The 22,647-nt window shown below is 35.6% G+C and overlaps 1 protein-coding gene across 2 annotated transcripts in view; it reads left to right on the top strand.

The window, feature by feature from the left end:
- The window catches only part of LOC121317387 (2-oxoisovalerate dehydrogenase subunit beta, mitochondrial-like), a 125,574-nt gene that overhangs the window by 38,624 nt on the left and 64,303 nt on the right, over window positions 1-22,647 (top strand). The gene's annotated exons all lie outside the window — the stretch shown is intronic.

Here is a 22,647-nt window from a genome sequence, read left to right as displayed (position 1 = left end):
AACATTTGCTGTGACCGCTATGTGTCAGAGTGGATTAGCTGATTTATTAGCAAAGAAAATACCACGGGTCTGGTCAGGATTCCCCTGATAAGCAGGTGATTGGACAGAAAATTAGAAAAAGTTATGATTCAACACGATTTTCTGAAACCCAAATCAACCCCATTCATAAAAATGAAACCAAACTGATGCTGACCCAACTTGTTAAGTAGTGGCTCTGCGATGTAACCCTGTTTCTTATTTGACAGTAAGCAAGTTAGTGTTTACATCATTACTCGTATAAGCAGGAAGACCTGTGCTGCTGTGTTTGTATTGAGCAGTTGCCTACAACAAATGCATGTCACCTATTTTCAAGTGACCAGTTTGGGTGAAATCTAGCCAGATCTCTGACCTGTATCACATGACATGTTGTTTTGTTCCTGACGGGAGAAAAAATACGTTAAGGTCATTGTACTGCCCTTATAAAAGTTTGCCATAGTAAAAACATAGCAAAGTGTGATAAAGTATATTGAAATCATTGTAAAGCACTGCAAGGTATGGTAAAGCATAATAATAAACATGGCAAACCAGGGTAAACTATGGTAAATGTTTAGTATAACCATGGGAAAAGCATGGCAAAATACAGTGATAAACTTTTACATGTGTGGCTACCCTCTTTGCTGCTTTGTCATTTGACATTGATTGTACATTGCTAGTTGATTTACTCACTTAAACATATTACAAACCCCCCCCCCAAAACTACAAAACTAAGGACTGTTAACAATGTTGTGTCAAGCATTTATTTTGTTTTGTTCTTTTTGTCCTACCACTGCCTACACTCAGTGTGTCTGATATTTATTGTGTCTGTAATTTGTATTCCTAATGAGAGGTATAGTGAATGAATATGTCAGTTTTAAATTATATAGTGAAGATTGCTTGTTCATTTTAACTGCATTTTTACTGGCATAGCCCCTAAAGCTGTCACAGTGTTTAAAAGTAAATACATATTTATCATGTGAAAGATGTGTACTGTATTCAGCGAAAGAATGCTTTTGACAAAGGCTATTTAGGAATCCTCACCGTTTTAAGCAGCAGTTGAGCAACCATATTTTCATTTTTAGATATAAGACCCAATTCTTTAGCAACCTAAGGTCTTGGATAAGTGAGTGCTTCATCACTTCACTGATGAGCGCATCACCCAATTTAGCAGCTGCACTTGCAGAGTTGGGCTTACAGATAGCAGTAGTCTCTGTATGACATTTGTGGAGCACGAAAATACGAAGCAAAAAATAAAATTTCAGAGGAAGGGCAGCAAAGTCCTCTTGGCGCACGGAAAAGAAAAGTTTTCTGAGAATGAATTGAGAGTTCTTATGGCTAAGGTAACTCAGCATGAAACAGCGTTGTTTGGAAAAGCCTCAGCCAGCCTCAGTTATGCTAGTATCCTTAGGCAATGATATGTATTGGACTGCCCTTTACATCATGACATCCAGAAATGTGCCTATCACTGTGGAAAAGATGGATTGGGCTATTCCTCCAGACCTTCCAACTGTGGTCTGAAAGGAACAGAGATAGTGGTCCCTAGATAGACGTGTGATTGTCTAGCTCATCTCTCAGTTCAGCTGTTAAGTCTAGGATAAGGCTGCGGCCATGCCTAATTTTTCACTGTCGATATATCGTTATCGTTGTCATAAAATGGTAAAAATATTTTTAAAAAAACGCAGTAATGCATGTGGAGCTGTGGATTACTGTGTACCATTGGTAGTAACACTTTAAGAACTATAATGCATAATAAATTAATTACATCTTATGCATATAGTAGTTAAAAAAAAAAAAAAAAAAAAAAAAAAAATCAATTTTATTTTTTTAAAACCTTATCATGTTGATTTATACCAGTTGGGGGTGAAAGCAAAATCCAAAAACAAAAAAAAACTGTTGTTTAAATCTGTAACGAGTCAGAGTAACAACCAATCATCCCTATCCAATAATTTGGTTTACATTACGAAGGAGTTTTATGCAATGCAAGGTGTAAATAAATAAATAAATACATTTTTACAAATGCACATTTTTAAAGGCTAACGCGAACTCTGCATCCATTAAATGGCCACGCCAATTAGTTGTGTTACCAGAGTATCCCAAACAATACTTTCTTTACTTTCTTGCCATCTTACTTTAGAAAATAATTGCCAAGCATCAGAAGGAATTGTAGCTCAGTTGATACAGTATTTGTAATACTAGCACAAAGCTCTTAACTTGCTCTGTTACTTTGAGACTCATGCACAGTTCCAGTCCCAGTAAACACTCACAGGGGGCAGGGCAGAGGGGAGAAATTGAGCTCAATCGCATGCAAATTCAGCGAGTCAAACCTGAGGGGACAGAGAAGCTTTGTGCTTATGCAAAAAATAATTGCAGATTCCAAATTTAATACAAAATAAAAGCTTTCTTTTGCTTAAACCCTTTACACGAAAACGATTCACAGGCTTAACAGTCGATAGTTGTAAAACAATACTGTGCATCGCCTCAGCCTTAATGTATTAGGTTTTACAATGCAATTTAATAGGACAAAAAATGTACTGAATGATAATACCCGAACATAATCTTAATATTTTTAAATAAAAGTAGTCGACGCAACTATCATTTTAGACGGTGGATTGTGCTGGTTGCGGCTTACTTTGAAAACTCTGAACACAAAAATGGTAAAAGAAAATACAATTGACAGTTTAAATAACTTTCTCTCCTTAAACATAATGCAATTATTCTCTCCAAGCAAATTGTATACACGGTTAGAATTATATGAAAAAAAAAAAAAACAGCTACAATTTATAGTACCAAAATAATAATTAACCTCCGCCCCTAATTTTGATAATTGCAGTACAACACTTGGCAAAAATCTACTAATATACCACATTTAATAACATACTAAAGTGCCAATCCAATAAAATAGTATATTTACAATTGGTGATCGCAGATTTGTTTTTGTTTTAACCATACTTTTAGTTTAGAAGTATAACCCTTAAATTCATGAGTACATTCCATTCAGCCGGATCCTCACTATAAGTTAAAGCGAAAGGAAGATTAGAGTTACATTGATTGCTAATTGGTGGTGTGGGTAGACTGGGTTACTTTTCTATTCTTCGGGCCCCTCATTAGGACCAGTAACGCTGCCAAAACCCTCGTCGACTGGGTGTTCAGGTTCATTTGTTGTCGTTACTTAATCTTTAAGGATTTAGAACCTATGTTTGATAGTCTGGGGAAATTTTCCAACAGACATCTTTCACTAGCTTGCTTTTAATTTAGTTTTTTTCATTTCGCTGCACCTCAGGTTTTTCCATTTGTTTTCTGTTCGTCTCTCGCGCGTATGCTCTCTCTCTCTCTCTCTCTCTCTCTCTCTCTCTCAGGCCAGTAAGAGACGCCAGTTTTTAGCTAGCATGCTAACGTGACAAGTGAATTGGATTTGAAACTGTAAAATAACGATTTTTATTTACTTATTTATTTTAACCTAGGCTGTGGACAGTGGAACGGAAGAGCAACAGCTTGCTTTGCTAACTGTAAACTGAACACAGTTAAGGATTGTCCATACCAGTAGCTTCAGCGTGTGTGTCAGTTGGAATGCAGTCATTGGAGCCAAATGAGGTTTCCTTAGTAAGTTTGAAGGGTTCAGTAGGTGATTTATACTGAATGAATGTATTATTTGTGTGCTAGTTTCAAACTGGTAGTCTGAAACAGCATCTGCGCAACACTAGTTGAGCACTGATTTAATGAGAATAGCTTAAAAAAACAGGTGGGATTTCTCCATGGGAGTTAGAACTACTAACCACAGATGTGATGGATTAAAGTTACCCCAAACAGAACATGTTGCTCTTTTCTCCAAACCTTTTTTTTTTAAATATACAAGTGCAGAAATTATAAATAAATGACATTTTGAATTTCAATATTGCACAAACATTGTACAACCTAATTAGCGCCATTATGGTTTGTTTAGTGGTTGTTGCTGTAAAGTTTTTTTGTTAATGCCTTTCATTCTAATTATATAATATTGAGACTATCAATTAAGCAGGTTGCATACTTGTGACCTATGTAACAGCAGTAAAATGTGTTTATTCTCTGCTTCTAGGAACTAAAAAAAAATCAGTTAATTTATCTAAAAATAAATTGTTGAAAATGTAATTTTAAAAATACTTAAATAGATTTTAGGCTGCACATGACTGAGATGGTAAACATTGTAATGTTCTTAACTGCCAGCAAGCTCTTGTTATCAATATTTAAGCATACAAATTAAATTGTGGTATTAAAATTATGATCTAATAGCAAGCCCAATTGGAATCAATTAAAAGTATATACCATTATATAGAATAAATATACTTGGTCATATATTTCATCATAGTATTTTCCAAATAAACATGGTTAGTCTCTTTTGTGACACAACTTCATCAACCAATCAACTGTAAGAAAAACGATTTGGAAATACTGTATCAGATTAAATTCTGCTAAGTTATTGTATAGGATACAAGACAGAACTACCAGTCATGAAATGTTCTTTGTAATAAGTCAACACAAGTTGCTAGCAAATGGAAAATAGACAGATAATGACATATATTTGTCATTGTTAAATATTGGTGACTAGAAGCTGAGCAAGGAGGTTCGCAGTTTTAAGTTTTATGTAAATTCTATGTTCAAACCAATAATGTGGACCCAGTGCCCCTCCATTACATTTTAATAGTCGTTTTGCTTGAAACCCCACTGCCATCACTACTTGTAGCACCTTTCATTGTAATGAATAGCGGTGGTTTATTTAAGGGTGTGGTTGAAAAGCTTCAAGTACAACCTTTTTCCCTTCTGATCTGAAAATCTGAAATGAAAGACCCTGTCAAACATTCTGTGTGAATGTGGTATCTAAGTAGCTCAGAACTGTTTTGCGTTAGGCTATCTTGCACTGCAGTTTATCTTGCACTGCAGGAAAGAGATACATATACAGTAGTGGCTTTGTGCCTAATTATATAGTTATTCCTGAGCTCCACTAGTAGAGACATGTAAAGGTAAAACTGTGTATAACATTATAGCAAGCCATAGGTAGAGTTCAAGTTCAGTAAATGAAGTTGTAGGTCACATGGTTGCTGTGGCAACGGAGACTGCATTTTTCATGATGGGCTACTTGACTATAACAAGCTTCTATGCTGTTACATGGCTTGCAGTAGTTACTTTATTAACTTCTCATGATATTAACTTGCATTTTGGGGGAAAAGCATGACTGTAGTTCAATTCCTGGAGTGCATAGAAAGATTGTGTTTCTAACCGTAATGCACTTTATTAGAAAATTAAAAAGAGCAGTGGTTTCCTGGTTAATGCTTGGGTATTTCAGTTTTGTAACCAAAATAGCACTATAGCATGTCAGGGCTCAAATGGTATGCACCAGGGTTGGGGTGTGTTCCTGTTTTTCAATTCCGATTCCTTTGTAAAATCAGTCTCCAAATCTAATTACAATTCCTTCAAATGAATTGGAATTTATATTTGAGACATCGTTGTTGTGATTTGTTCAACTGCTTTAACTGACTCACAGTGACTTAGATTTAAGTAATTTGTTGCTACTGTGAAAAGCTCTTTTTAACAGAATACTATTAATTGCTGTTCTGATCAGTGATGTGTTGGAATCAGGAATCACTTTTTAAAAGGAATTGGAAATTAATTTGAACTGAAAAACAGAAGTTAACCCCAACACTGGTAGGCACTATGATGACCCTGAAGTGCAAAACATTAGAAGAAAAACACATACAAATTATATTAAAACAAACACATACAAATTATATTAAAACAAACACATACAAATTAGAATAAAGAAACACATACAAACCAGAAAAAAACAAACAAACAAAAAAAAACAAGCCACACATACAGATGTGGAACAAACAAGAAAAGAAACCGGAAATGGTTTAAAAACAGAAATTATCCTGTGGGTCACCACACAGTGAACAGCCAGGCATCCGGTTTAACTGATTTCAATGGAGCAAGTCCATAAAAAGAACACTGATATTAGCACCTATAAAAAAGTATGTCTGTCCTTTGTCATAGCTGCTGTCATGATCTTAAAATAAAAACATTACAGACTAAAGAGCTCAGTGTAAGGCAAGGTGCTATCACATTGGTTATGATACTAGCAGACATGAAACATGTTGGACTGTAACCAGTCGGCTAAGGATATTGATATACTGCAAGTTTAAAGTTTCATTGTATTCATTTATAGATAATGATGCTAATATGTCAGTCTAGCTAGGAACTAATAAAACAGATAAAGTTTTCCCAACCCACTAGAAGATGATACTGACCAGTTTTATCATTACATTTTAAGTTGAATTGAGTCTGTACAGCACTGTCATTGTTAAAGATATTAAAAGCAGAGCCGTGGCTCAGCTGCTAGTGAGCTTGTCTATGTTAAGTTCTTATCTAGACCAACGTATTAGTATCTTATCTATGAATGAATACAATGAAACATTACACATTTCTTCAGTATCCTAACACCTCTGAATACTCCAGTATAGTTTTACATATTGCACACAATTATTCCACTAGTTGCACGCAATTATTCCGCTAGTATTATAACCAATGTGATAGCACCTTGCCTTACACTGAACTCTTTAATCTGTAATGTTTTTATTTTAAGATCATGACAGCAGCTATGACAATGGAAAGACATACGTTTTATAGGTGCTAATATCAATGTGCTTTTTATGGACTTGCTCCACTGAATTCAGTTAAACCAGATGCTTGGCTGTTCCCTGTGCGGTGGCCCACAGTATAATTTCTGTGAAGTTGTGCAATTAACTGAGAGACTTTAGCATAGTCAACAGTTGCTTGTGCAGGAAACAACTGTTATGGTTTTATGGAAGTACAGAAATGCAAAAGAAACTGTTAGGTAAGACCTTGTATAATAAACCGTCACAATATATATTTAAAAAGTGTTATGCAATTATGCTCAATTTCTTCTATTATTAGTGACTCAGAAGTGGCTAAAAATGTACTATTTTAATTTTAAAAACACAAATAATTTCTAGCGTGAAAGGGGGAAAACCCATGACAGGTGGCAGTAAAGAGTAGGAAAAAAAAAGGATAACCCAAAGGAAATGTATTCCACATGCATGCAGTAGTGTGAGCTCGTAGTAGCACCCATTCTGCCTATTTGTCACTTTGAGAGGCAAGTGAAACTGCTTTTAGAAAGTGCAACTTGAAACTTGTATCCTGCTAGAATTATTCTGGGATTTATAGGGTACGCTTTAAAAAAGGAAACATTGGAGCCTGTGCCCTGCCAGGTATTTTTACTTTCTATCTGTTCTTAATGTGACTTATTGTATCAGTAACTGAGCTATCATATATATATATATATATATATATATATATATATATATATATATATATATATATATATATATATATATATATATATATATATATATATAATTAAAAAAGAAAAAAGAAAAAAAAAATGGTAACCAGTTTTTGTCTGTTTAGGGGTTGCTGTTGTAGGCCGACAGAAAACTATTGAGGTTTTCAGTCAGTTGATTGAAGGTTCAAATTCGTTGGTTAGTCACTATGATGTAGATGGCAACAGTTTCTGGCTGAGATGGAACTTGTTTAGCTGTAACTGGTGAGAGGAATTTCACTCCTTTGCAAAGGCAGATAACAGTACCAAACTGTAACAACATGTTTATCCTGTGTGGCAACAGATCTTTAGTTTACCTTTTACATGCTCCTTATTAGATTATGCTCTCTCCCATCATTGTCAACAATGGGTAATTTTAGGTAAACGGGGCTACCCCAGCTGTACAGTCAGATGGTTGTCCTCCCAGAAGGCAACTGCTGAGTTTCCTAAGGGAAAAAAAGACCTTCCTGCTGTGCCTGGACAATGGCCAGATCCACACCATATCAACATATCACTATCTCTGCTTTGTGGCTAACATTTCAGTGTCTGCAAACATGAGGCACTGTTCTCAGCAGCTTATCCTGTGAGTTCCTTCAGAACGTTTTATTTCTTTCAAAACAAAGTATGTACTTATTTATTTGTTTTTGGTTTCGGTTTTAAGGAATGGAGTAGAAGGATGTCCAATAGTTTATTTTTTGTACTTCTAAATTCTTTGAAGTATTCTTTTACAGTCATACAGTTCAATTGTGAGTAATTTATAATTATTGACATGAAAAGCCCAGTGTGTGTGTGTTTTACAATGTGTATAACTATGTGATTTCTTAGAATGCAGCAAAATGTTGACAGTTACTAAATGCACTTATAACTAGTCCTTAAAATTACCTTAATTATAAAAATAAAGCAAGCGAGACCAGTGACTGCACTATTTCAATACAAGGTATTGTTTTCTCGTGGCTGTTAAATCAGTTAGTCTTTAACACAGCTCCCAGATACAATCTCACCTTTCGTTACAGTGCAATTTATGTAGAAGAATAGAAAGGCGTCAAACTAAGAAGAGAGTCACATCTCTAAAAATACCAGTAACTTGGAAGGATAGAAAGTTAAATTGTTGAATTTATTTAACATATGTTACACTTTACAGGACTTTTGCATCGCACCTACAGTACATTAAAAGCTGCTTAAACTCACCATATGCTAATTGTTTAATTTTATTTTTTAAAGCACTGAAAATATTAGACATACAGTATGTAGCCACTAGATGTCACTGTTGCTCCTTGTTGGTGTCGACCTGAAGAGAGTTTCTTTTATTGAAATTGCAAAATATGTTTTTTTTATTATTATTTTTTTTTTTTTACAAGGAATTTGAATGCAGTGGGTAATTTTCTTTTCCAATGAGACAGCCAGGACATTCACCCTTCCTCAGAGATAGGTAAAGCATAGTCATTAAAAGCTTAAGATATTTAGTGGCTGTGCTATCCTTGTAGCAGTGTTAAATTAATTGCAAATGACAAAAACAAACAGACACGTTGTACTAGATAATTGATTTTAAGAAATTGTAATCTTTTATCACAGTATTTGTTACTTCTTGTAAGCTGTTGTACGGATAGAGGCGACGTAATTTTAAATGAGCACCAGCTGTAAGTAAAACCAGAGTAGAGAATCAATAAACATTGTCTCTGATAGCAGTAGCTGAAGCGAGGAATGCAAATTGAATAAATATGTGCAGGATTTCTGAAAATCCACAAAAGTCAAGGGGTGTGTGTTGCATAACAGTAAAGTAACCTTTATTGCATTATTTCTGAAACTTGTTTGTGCATTACACTGATATTGTGCAGTCAGATGCAGCCCTAAAGCTAATAAGCTCATGAGCATATCGGCACGTTTTGTATGTAAATAATAAATAGGTCACAGATGTATTTCAGGTAATTAAATCCTGGATAATCGCATCATCCACTTCTGGTCAATCCAGCTATCATTAACTGTCTACAAGTAGAAACAGCAATAACCACCTCCGGTAACATTTAGATGCTTCCATAGCTAATGCTGCAGTCTTACATTGCGAAAAGTTTAATTTGAAAACAAATATTTTATATTTTTTAGTTTTGTCATGTTACATTTCTTGCTGGCTTTAAAGCTATTTAATTGTCGGTTGACTGGTATCTGGAGCATCCCAGTAAACCGACAGTGCAACCAGTTTCTGGATAAAGTTGGTTCAGCACACCAGATCACTTAGTACAGTTGGATAATGTGGAAACTTTACTGCAATGTGTCCCACAGTAGACCAGTAAACATATTAAAAAAATGCTATCATTAGTTAAGTTGCTACCAAGTCTTGAGCAGGTCTACTATATTTAATCTGAGTGGTTGTCAATTGGTTTGAGTAAAACAATATTAATTACTGTATAAAAAGAATGGTGGATACAAGACATGTAGAAATTACTTTCCATCGCCTAGAAGCATATTCTGCTTCTGTCCTGGTCTTCCGCATTGTAGAATCAGCTCCAGGCTTCAGAATAATATGGCGTTACGTGTCCCCACGTGTTGCTACAACTGCTTAAATAACGTACCTGTATGTTTTCTATTCGTTGTTAATGCCCTGACAACTTTTTACACTTGCAACTTTAAATTGTTTCAAAGCTCTTTTCAAAATGTCTGCTCTAGTGCACCGATAATGCAAGGTTTATTGTCCACGTTGTCAAGCAGTTAACACAGCAATAACGATCCAGTATGTGGTACGGAAGAGAAAAGCCAGAGCACTTGTTTTTATGTTTTTTTTTTATTTTTTATTTCTTTTTTTTATCGGTCTTCTTGCATTGATTTAGAGGACAGCTTTAAAAACTCCAGTGCACTAGAACGGACATTTTGAAAAAGCTTTGAAACACACTTTTAAAAGTTATAAGTGTAAAAAGCTGTCAGGATGTTAACACTGAAAAGAAACAGACAGGTACATTATTTAAACAGTTGTAGCAACTTGTGGGGATGTGTAATGATATATTTTTTGGAACCCCACTACTACTCTAATGTTGTGTACAATACATTTTTAAACATATGCTGGCAGTGTGTAACAGTTAAGCTTATTAGAATAAACTGTGATGGGCTACAGTTCTCTTTTCTCTGCTGGCTTGTGAGAAAATGTGTTTTAATGCTGAATTTGGGTAAAACATTAAGATCTAAAAATACTGTCAGTTAGAATACAAAAAATAAGATTCTGCTGCTGCTGGGAGCTAAGGGGGACTGCTAGTCCTCAGCCTTTTTTCTGTCTCCCCATTTTTTTTTTTTTTTTTTGACCACCAGCCACCAGTGTAACAGAGCAAACATATTTGTTTCTGATGCTTCCTTGAGAGTGTTCATGGTTTTCTCCTTTGACAAAATATTAGCATAACAGAGCTCCATTTCTTTCTTTTTCTTCAAATGAAGCACTAGCCATACTACAAGGGAGAGACAGGTCAGTTTTAATCATTAACAACAACCTGCCAAATACAACATACTTGTGAAGTCCTTGAAGATTCCTAAATAAAATAAATACAATTTAAAGAATAACAATAAAAAAAAAAAACAGCATGACAGCTGGTGCTATAAATTAAAATAAGGTTCTGGCACTTATTTCTAGGATTTATTTGCTTTAATCATCTGACTTCCACCTGGCTTCCTCATACTTGTGAGACTGATATTAAGCAATAGTTAATACTTTTATTTTGAAATCAGGCATAAAATACTTGGGTCTGTTTAAGAAATAGGACCCAAAGAGGGCTTTGCCGTCTGGTAAGGCCCGCCTTGTGCCATTTAGTAATACATGATATACTAAAAATAACTTTTCAAGTAATAAATAACTTGCTACATGAACAAAGTGCTTGAGGTTAAGGGAACATGCACCCTTTGTATAGACTGCACCCTATACAATAAACCCATGACTGAGCAGCTTTGAGTTACACGAGTGAGCAAAATGTGATCCAGGTAAATCTGAAATTCAGAAATCAATTCTATGTTTGTTCATCGTTTAGAAGAAAAACAAACATATTCAAGGTTCCTCAAATTGTCAACTCCAAAGTGATTATATAAGAAAAAAGTGGGTGAAGTGACAGAAAGTAAAGTTACAGAAATGAACTGAATTTCCAGTTGGAATTTGCGTATGTATGTATGTGTGTGTGTGTGTCTTACACTTCAGGCTGCAGGTATCTGTGACTTTCTAAAAATGTTTCCAACAGGTGACACTTCTATGCTCTCCACCATTTGAAAACAGACTTTTCAGTTAAACATTCTGTTAAAGTATTTTGCGCTGCAGGCCAGCTGGCTTCCTCCCTCATTGAAGACGCCTTGGGCCCGATTTTGTAACACGGGCAAGGGCAACACTCAAAGTCGTTGCGGTAGCACTGACGGAAGAGAATGATTTTGATCAAAATTGGCGCCCGGCACAAGCTTAATTTTCTTTTTGCTATGCCAGTCACTGCTGAGTGGGAGGTGAAGTCTGATGCCCAGTTGTGAGTCAGTAGCATTCCCTTTTAGAAAGCTGTTTGCGCTGGTGTCGGAAGACTCAGCAAATTTGATTTGAGAAAAAGAATAAGCGCTGTGTTTTTGGTGTCCAACATGGAAGAGACACCATTGCAGCATGAAGTGGAATTTGGCAATTTGTAGACAATGAAAGGAAAGATCCACACCACAGGACTAGATATTTTTGTAGGAGGTTGACAGTAATGTATGGCACAAACATTGAGAACCCAGGGCAAATAAGGTGAAAAAAGGCATGGGAACAAATAGCTGCATCTATGAATGCTTCTTTGACCACCATCTGAAGAACTGCACAATAGTGCCGAAAACGATTCAGCAATGTCCGGCGGAGAAGCAAACAAGTGATCATCTGCGGACCGTGCTGCAGTATCTACCAGTGGGGGGTCCCTCTATGTTGGCAAATTTTATCCCCACTGTAGTTGCTTACGAGTAACGTGAAAATTTATAATTTTGCGTTTTTTATTGGTATTTAATTGGAATGTTTATAGTTGCATTGCTTTTGTTATTTATCATCTCTGGATGCTTTACATTACATTGATCTGCCTGTGATTTAAATAGATAATGTTTACAGTAAATACAAAATACATACAATGTAGTTTAATAACGATATATAGTGGTAATTAAACCATATATCCATGTGTGTGTATCATGCGTATGTCAGTTTTTCCAACCAGTGTAAAAAAATTGTAAAGAATTGTTAGGCTGTTTTAAAACTTGTGCTGGGTACACAAAATTATATAACTGGCTTATGTATTTGGATCCCTCACCATTTAAAATAATTGTATATGTATTCGGCATGTTTTTTTGTTATTTAGTCAGTCATGAATTGATTGTAAACCTATATGATTTATTAAAAAAACATTCTCAAAAGCCTTATTTGTCTTTAGTTTAATAAATGCATAGAAAAAACATTGTGCGATGGGGGTATTGCAAAACCACATAACACAACGACAATGAATAATGAATAAAGCCCAATTTTGTCGATGCTGCAATTAAGTTCTATATTAAACAAACAAAAACATAAAAATACACAGGCAAACTGTTTGCTCTGTAGATCCTATTCAACAGAGGGGGAGGAGGAAGACCTACACCTCTGTGACACTGACAGCCCAAGAAGAGAAGACCAAAGGAAAAAGAGGCGATGGCTCAACAACAGGACAAAGACGTCAGGCCAGCACAGAGTTCTGCCCAAAGTCCATTAGTGCTGTCAAGTACAAGGAGTTGTGGACAGTTCCTCGACCTCGGTGCTGACGCCGCATCAGAGAATTCTTTGACTGCAACTTATCTATATGTGGTTGTGTCATTTATTTTTCTTGTTATGTTTTTTGTTGTCTTATGCAAGGAAATAATTTTGATAATACAGAGCACGTGTACTGTAGAGGTCTGCACTATTAGCTATTATGTCATATGTCAACTGAATAATTAATATTATTAAATAAAACTAGACAAAAAGCAACTAAAAAAGTATTAGATAGTTGTCCTTGTTTGTAAAATAAAAAAAAATGAACTTCTGTTTCACATTGAAACTTGTCTTATTGATTGAGTATAAAGTGATTTTGCTAAATTAGAAAACAAAAATACTTGGATAGCCTGCAAAAAAAAAGTATAGTGTGTGTGCTCCCTGATCTGTCTCACAGTAGGCAACTGGAGTGTCTCCCGGTGTTAAAGCTTCATGTTCCTTAAAAGCTTGTGTCCTCTGGAAGGTCTTTGTGTTTTTCACAATGTTGCCAAAATAAATGTTGTATGGCAATATTGTGAAAAACGCAACGTGCCACGAAAAATCACTGACCTGAGGACTGGATTGTAGTGTACTACCTGACCGATCCAAACATCTGAAACACATTTTTAACATTCCAGATGTATGCTCACTGAAGGATCGAGCAGGAGTATTTGGGTTGCAAAGCGGTATCATAAACCACAAATACATTGCCCTGCACGCTTGACTAAACCTGCAGCAACGTCATGTACTGCACCTGCAGTAGCACCTGCAGTCCTCTCAAAGGAATCAATGGCAAAAACAGTAATGCACCCATGACCTTTAATGCAACAGGCAATGCGATATACCCTCACATTTCTCTTTCCAGATCTGCCTGCAGTAACTGGCAGAATTCAACTATAATTTGTTTGTTAGGCAATGTGTGTATTTATGGTCTGATAGGCGTAAAAAAGTAATGTCCAACACAAAAAACAGACCATAAACACAATTGTTGTAGACAGTAGCAAGCCATAATTCCACACAGGATTTGAAATAGCCCTACTCACACAGGACAAAAAGATGTTTCGCTTGTTTTTTTCTCTTCATCTCTCTGTTGCTTCAGCGGTATCACACACCCGCCTGCTCCCTAAACTTCTACACAACTTCCACGAACCAAACGCACAGAACCTCTTAAATAGGGCGTCTAAATGAGATAATTCGTGTTCAATTAAAATCATTGAATACCCCTGATTTTAAACATTGACCTTGATTTAAGTCCTTTGCATCTTGCAGGCAGCCTCTGAATAAGCCTGTCTAAGATGTCTCTTTCAAAATGCAAACGCAGCACCCAGCGCTGGATCAAAATCACTTCATAACAAAATGTTAATGATACCACGCCTCAAAAGTTATGTCGTCCTCTGGTGCTATCTCTAGCCTTAAAAGACTGCGCAAAGTATGGCTCTAAAATCACATTCCAGTCCAGAGAATTGGAAGACGATTGTTTTTAGGGGCCAATACCATTTGATTTTTGCCAGTCAGATTTGAGGTTTATTTTAATAGATACAGCTTGATGTGTGGGCCACAAATCAAATGGGTAAAAAGAAAATGTTGATCCTTTCTTATTGTAATAATTTTATTTGTAGCAATATGTTGTTCAAATGGCTGCAATTACTCTACTTAATGTCGTTATTTTGTTGAGGTTACTTGTATTTCAATTAGGATTATTAATAATTGAATACGTGTTAAATAATATGTGTGGATCAAGTCCCATTCACTATGGTTTATAAAGGGAGCAAGATCCTTTGGGGAAGAGAGTTCAGTGAAGGCTTAATGCCCATCCTGAACAGGGGGGTTTGGGAGAAACAGGGAACCTTTAGTGAAGGCCCTGCCCAGCCTAATGGGCAACTAGTTTGTTTTATTTTTGGCCCCTATGCCTTGTTTGTTTATTTTTGTTCTTGTTTTGTAAATAAATGTGCACAACAGCGCTGTCACTGCAGCTTCCTGACTCTCATTACTGCTGCTATCCTTTCACGCTGGTGTCAGAAGTGATGTGGGACTGCAGTTTGGGAAAATAAACATGGAAGACTGGCACAACCAGCAATGGCGGTTGGAGGAAGAAGGGGCTCCCATCTGCTACATTTGTGCAGAGTTTGACCTGGATCCCTCAAACTGGAGGGGGTTTTTTGGTTGAACGCAACCTGAACCTCTTGACGCAGGTCCCTCAAACTGCATGACCCCCCCCCCCCCCCCCCCCCCCCCCCCCCCCCCCCCCCCACCCCACATGGTCCGGAAATTGTGAAGACCACTACCCAGCCTAAAGTGTTTAAATCCTTTTTTGTGGCCCCTGTGCCTTGTTTGTTTGTTCTTGTTCTGTAAATAAGCGTGTGCAACAGCGCTTCAACTGCAGCTTCCTGACTCGGTCTCATTAGTGAGCTATCCTTTCACAGAATGTAATGTTCTAGATATGGTTTGTATCACAGCGTATTGGTCTGTGGCGCCCTGAGAAGGCCTATGGCCGCAACTTGTTTCCTTTGGCCTGGGATTGTCCCTTTTTTGTATTCAGCTCTTGGTTTGAATCTTTTAGCCAAATGCATTAGGTGCTTGGTATTTTTCTACTCTTTTTTTTTTGACACCCAAAACAAAAAAGCTCTATCTTTTAACTATTGTCATAATTACACTGTATGATTCCCTAAAGAAAAGTACATTGGGTAATATCAACTTTCCAAAGTACAAGAATATAATATTTTTTTGTTATAGCTTGTTTAGTTTGTGTGTTTTTTATATCAGTAATTTTAATCAGGTGTTGCTCGGCAGGACACAGCAGGTTTGGAAGCTTTCTCCTGTAATATTCACCTTTGATAGAGTAGACATGATTGATCCTTCCAGCTGTGTTCAGGCCTCAACTCCAAAGCAGCAGAACTCTGGGGAGTTTATGTGCCACTTAATGTGCATCTATTAGACATAAAGAAATAGCTGTGTTTTTTTTTTTTTTTTCAATGAGGTGCAGTGAGTGAAAAAAAGAAACAAAACAAAAAGGTCACTTTGACCTTAACAGCGCTGTTCTTTTGATGGTTGAGCTGAGGATGTATGCTGCTGTGCAGAAAGCCCAATACTGAGAAATAAGAACCTCTAATACATTTGGAAAGGTTACACTTTAAAAATGTATTATTTTATGGTTTGCATTACATTTTCACTTTGACTCAGTTGAAGGTTTTTTTTTTTTTTTTTTTTTTTTTAATCCTGACACACTAAGTTTGGGGACGAGTGTTGTTTCTTAGAATTTGTTACCAAAGTGAATTGGTAATTCACTTTGATAACATTTTACACTACGTGTCTAACTATGCAGTAAATACACTCAAGTTGCAATGTAATTATACATATGGCAAACTGAGATTTCTTGAAACAAGCATCAGATAGACCTCTATAGTGAATGAAAGGGCATGATGGGTTAGATTTTGATCACTATATGCAGTTCATTCTTATATCAGTGATTCTTATAAATGGACTGCACTGTATATTTATTTACTGTTTTTGCAATGTTATTTTTATTATTTCTAGTTGTTCACTGGTTTTTCATGGTACAGAACAGAAATGCCTTATTAATACTGCAATTATAAAAAGAAGATTTCAAGCTTAAATGCAGATTTATAAATACCACAACCCCATTTAGTAAGTACACTGATCATTGAATTTATATACAGTCAGTTGTCATTAAGACAAACCTGGATTAAGCACATTTCCTGATACCACAAATTTTCAACATGGTCCCAACCAAATTTAACAGTCACTTATTATAAGTTACTACTTACAGTACGAATACACTCAGCATGAATTTCCTGTTTGTGTGAATCATTTTGGCGCCAATACCCCCCCCCACCCCCCACCCCCCCGGAAGAAGAATACAATGAATTGCCTTAGTTTGAATAAATGAGTGTAAAGGATATTGGGAAATATATTGACTTGTATCTAGATATAAACTCTCTACTGTATTTTAGGCTGTTTTGAGACTACGGGTTCTATGATGCATTTTGAGTTGCCATAGTCATCATGCACCAATGCCATTTCCATGAGGCATAGAGATGAGTGACAACACAAAAAATGCGTTATCCTTGCAAACGAAAGTGGTGGTGATGAAAGCGGTGGATAATGCACCACCATACAAGAAAAGAAAGATGTCGCTGCAGATTTCAACATTCCCGCAAACACTTTCTCAACCATTCTGAAAAAACAGGATATACTTACACAGACCTGTGACAGGCAAACTGTGGATGAAAGTTGTCAGTGTTTCCGATTTGCTCAGTGTCTTGATGTTGAGGACATCTTGCTTTTGTGGTTTAAAAATGCCTAATATCAGAATGGGACATGCAGGTTTGAAGTTGCAATGTATTATTTTTAAAAAGTTAACTGACAACTGTATTTTCTATAAAATGTACAGTACTTTTACTTGTATAATAATTTTCATTGTTTTGTAATATAAATGTATTTCAGTGTTACTGTAACTTCAATAAAAAAGTGACAGCATGCATTTTGCATAGACTCCTGGTAATAAAAATGAATGATAAGACATTTTTTTGCCAATTCCATTGAAATTCATGTTAATGAGAGTTGACTGTACGTTTGAGTTCAGTAAACATTTCACATACTATTGATTTACCAGTGTTTTGCTAAATTAGTTTCTGAATGTATAAATTTCAATGACATGTCAAATGACAATTTCCAGTGATGGTTTACAATTCTATTATTAATTATGAAAAATAAATGGGTATCAAAATAGGTATCTTCTGTGTATTAATACAGAATACAGATAATTTGGAATCGCCTCAAAAGAATCATATTCTTTGCACCCCTAACAATAACTCTTTGTTCTAGTTCTGTATTAATACACCTTCATAAGAACAATTCCAGTGTATAGATAAACTGGTGTGCATACATTGATAAACCTACTTTGAAGTGCCAAAGCAAAGAAACATTTTCTGAGAGAGATCCAGCAATTGCAGGGATGGAAATAAGACTTCCATTGCATAGCAGTTTGATCCATTACTGGTTTAACTGAGTTAATGAAACACACCTGAGCTTGTTACTTACACACGCTAATCAAGCTTGTATTAAAACCTGGAACAGGTGAAACTGCTATGCAATAGGAGTCGTATTTCCATCTCTGAATTGTAATCTAAAAATGTAAAAACCAACTTAGTTTTCTGCAGTCGGCAGTTGTTTAGAATACTTCCTTTACTTCCTTAGTCCTTTTTGAAAATGTTGCTTATTATACAGGAAAACCCTTGACTGACATGGCCACATTTATGGCCTGAATCGTATATAAATTAAATGAAAATATTTAGTTTTTGTAGTTGTTGAATAATCTATATGTTCAGTAGCTTCCTGTCTGGTCAAATCTGTGTGTATCCCATTAAAAACGTATTGTCATTGGCAGGGTGGTGAACATATCCTTTTGTTGTTGGTGGTGATTTCATAATCTGTGCTCCACATGCATACAGTCAAGCATCTCCTGTGAAGTTCTTAATTGAGTCATTTTGGGGATTTCTCTACATAAGCAGATATCAGGAATCTCCCTCTGCTGTCATTCCACTTCGAGTTAGCTGTGTTCATTAATCCCTCCCTGCTGCTGCTTAATGTAATCAAATGGTATCAATCAATAAACTGTAACATTTAACCCTTTGCAGCCAGAGGTGGTAAAGGATTTACACTGGTTGGTTGAGACACCACAGGATAAAACTTAGAGGAACTAGTGTGGTTCTGAAAAATATTGTGTTATAACGCTATATTTTTAGAAACCCCGCTGTTAACACTTTAAGCAGAACTGGGTGCAAAATGCAGTTATGTTGCTGTTCCTTCTGGGCACTATATAAACTACCACCCAAAGAGTATTGGAAAAATAGTTCTAATAGGATCAACATGGTGAACTTGGTGTGTGTGTGTGTGTGCATATATATATTTTTTTTTCTTTAATGGTTGTGTGTGCAGTTATTTCCACCCAAATTGGTAGCAATTAGCCACAACAGGTCAGGAGAACTGAGGGGGTCAGTGGGGGACCTGTAATCCCATGAACAAGCCAATGCCACTTTACACCCAAGAGCCCAAGAGTGGTTTTCAGCAATGCCCCTCCATTCTATTTCAAGAGGTTGCATCAAGGAAAAAGGAGACTGAAAACATGTGAGTCTTTCGAAAAGCAGGTTTGCTTTCTTATAAAGTTACTAGAAGTGACTCAGCTCCTCAGTAACCACTCTGTCCAGTTACTCACATGTTCCAAGTGTCTCTACGTTCCTTTATTTTACCTCTTGAAATAAAATGTGGAGATGAGGTGGAAGTGCAACATTGCATTATCTGAAAAAAAGCGATCTTGAAATTTATCGTAAATAAAAATATACATATATAATAATAATAATAATAATAATAATAATATAGTTAATACCAGTTAGTCAGGAGAAAGAAACAACTGGAAACCTGTCTTGAAGAAAACAAAATGGATCTCAAAGTAGTGTTTTATTCCAATGTGTCTGGTCCTTTATGCGGTTACAACATTCAATCACGTGAAGGTACCATGGAAACAACAGGTTGCTCAGCTGATTTTGCTGTACTGAAAAGTACATTTAAAATCATCATTTGATTGTTTCACCCATCTCACTTGTGTGTGTAATGTTTGCTTCAACAAAAGAAAACATGTACAGCTCTTGGTTTATTCTACAGTCTAAAGTACAATCCCATTCTGTAATCCTCTGTCCTCTCAGATCCGCAACGCAAAAGATACTGGAAGGTGCTCTGAAGTAAAACTGACTAAGGATATGGATTATCTGATTTGGGTTAATTTAAGAGATGTCATGCAGGGGACACACTTGGGATGTAAAGCTCATGACAGCTTTTCAGAGGTGACACTGTGTTAAAGTATGAGGGTGACTAAATATCTTTTGGCTTGCATGACACATATTATTTAGTGTGCAGCCTCCTGTTCACTTTTGATAAATATAATTTAGTTTTATACGTCACTGATTCAGTATAAAATTATTATTTTTAAGTGCAGTAGTACATTTTACATAGTTGATAACTTATCTGCATAGTATGATATATTATGTACATATATATAGTATACACATATATATTATATATATATATATATAAGCATATATTCATATATATATATATATATATATATATATATATAATATATATAATCATATATCTAGATATATATATATAAGTATATATATATATATATAATATATATATGGTGAGTCATTCAGTGGATGGTTGAGACCTCATCGGAGCAAAAATAGATTTATCTATTGCCCTAACATCCTTACACCACCGGGCAGTAGTCTCCAACTGTCATGTGATTGGTTCACATCACTGTCAGTCCCGCCCCCTTTCCCCCTGTTTTATTTAATTTTATATTTGCATTTTGTTTTATTTCATATTTGTGAAAAACACAGGGCTCTAGATAAAGTAACACTTTGAGGTCTTCGTCTGTCTTTTTTTTTGTTTCTGTTTATGCAAGGGTGGATCTGTTTTGCTCTGAGTAACTTAGTGAAAGCAGATTATTATTTATTGCATGTATATAGCACTTTTTATACAAAAGTATCGCAAAGCACTGTACAGTATATAGCAGAAAAAAGAACAAACCATAATAAGTTTGTATAGCATGTCACACATACAACTGCCACAATCAGACTATTTAAATAACATATTTAATTAACAGTAAACACATAATAGATATGTCTTTGCTGTTAAACTAGCTTTGAATAATCATAAACAACCTGGACTGTAATATGTCAAGAACTAACTTTATTGATTGCAATGCACAATAATAATGGCTGCCATATTCATATTGAGGTCATATAACTTGTGAAGCTATAGAGACAAAACATTTTTACTGTCTTGAAGATTACTTACAGCTGTGTTTTATGATTTGATAAGTAAAAGTTCCATTGCAGTAAATAATGTGTGATTTCATTTCCACATTGTTTTAGCCTCTGGACATATGAATGATACTGATTTTTTTCAACAACTTTGTCCCGGAGTTCTTTTGAAAGTTCCTTGGTGCTCATGGTTGAGTCTTTGCTTTGAAATGCACTACCCAGCAGAGGGAACCTACAGGAACTGCTGAATTTATCCTGAAATCATGTGAATGATTGATTGATGAATCTTGAGTGATGTCATTTGTAGAAAATATATGTTTACAGCCTGTGGAAGGTTTTTTAAATTGCTGTAGCCCACAGAAATCCACTGGGGAGATGAAGGTCTGGTTTGAAAAACCAAACAGCGACTACTCAACCATCAACCTTTTTTTTTTTTTTTTTTGTACCATGAACAATTAAAAAGGCCATTTTGTTTTGGCCCTCCCTGTTGAAGAAGGTCCAATTTAGGCTTTGGATGACCTTTATTGTGTCATTTTATATTCTTATTTTTTCCAACTCATATTGAAGCTACATTAGCCAATAGCATTACAATAGACCTTACAGAATTACATGTAGGCTTTGCCTCTGTAGCCTCTTGTGACACGCCGCCACTGATGGTCGTGTAAAACACTATATTTTGTTGGAAACCCACTACTTACTCTTTAACAGCTTGCTGCAAAACTTATAGAACTAAGTTCCAGAAAGTTCCAGAAATGCTTGGGTGGATTAGCATCTATATCCGTATGGACTACTGATATACTGAACGACCAATAACAACAACAACAAAAAAAATATATAACCACACTCTACTGTTGAGTCTTGCTCTGCCCCACTGCGGAATTCGGATTTGTATTTATTAATAAGAAGGATATTATGCAGTGGGAATAGTGGGCGAGTAGGGGAGCTTATTGTAGATTTACTACTAGTGTTTTAATAATAATAATAATAACAATAATAATACATTTTATTTATAAAGTGCCTTTCCAGTCCCAAAGCGCTTAACATATTTGATGAAAGACAAGATAACATTCTGTAATAAAATAGAAAAAAAAAAAAAAAAAAACATTCAACAAAGAGACAGCATTAACAAATGAAAGGGCTAAATAAAATACAGCAATAAAAAACAATACAAATACATTCAACAAAGTTTATTTTAATTTTACTGTTTAAAATGCTGGAATTAAAATAAAGAAATAAATAAATAAAAATAACAAGAAAATGTACTGTACTAAACATTTGTATCTTAGTTCATAGACTACCATAAGGATCAGATTTGCTGAAGCTACAGTTTTGTAGGAAAACTTAAATATATTATATATGTACTTGTATAATGTATTTTTTATGTTATTTGTGTAACGCTATGTCTAGGTTTTTGTTTTGTTTCCCTTGCTTTTTTTTAATGTGTATTTGTTTGGTGGCTAAATGAGGCAGGCTGCAGTTGCGGTTCTTCTAAAATGTCAATTCCATTTCTTTTGAAGGACTTGGAATTGGAATTAGGAATTTATTTTGAAAATGAATTGACCCCAGCCTTGCCTGTGACAGCTGCAAGGTTCTTCCATTGCAAGATTTTATAATTTTTATTGGAGTTCCCCAATAACATCTGGAAGCTATAACAAGTTGAGACAAGTAGTGGTTGAGCACTGCCTTGTAGC

The sequence above is a fragment of the Polyodon spathula genome, chromosome 6 (assembly GCF_017654505.1).
Source record: "Polyodon spathula isolate WHYD16114869_AA chromosome 6, ASM1765450v1, whole genome shotgun sequence".
Lineage (NCBI taxonomy): Eukaryota > Metazoa > Chordata > Actinopteri > Acipenseriformes > Polyodontidae > Polyodon > Polyodon spathula.
This window is presented reverse-complemented; position numbering and strand designations above follow the sequence as displayed.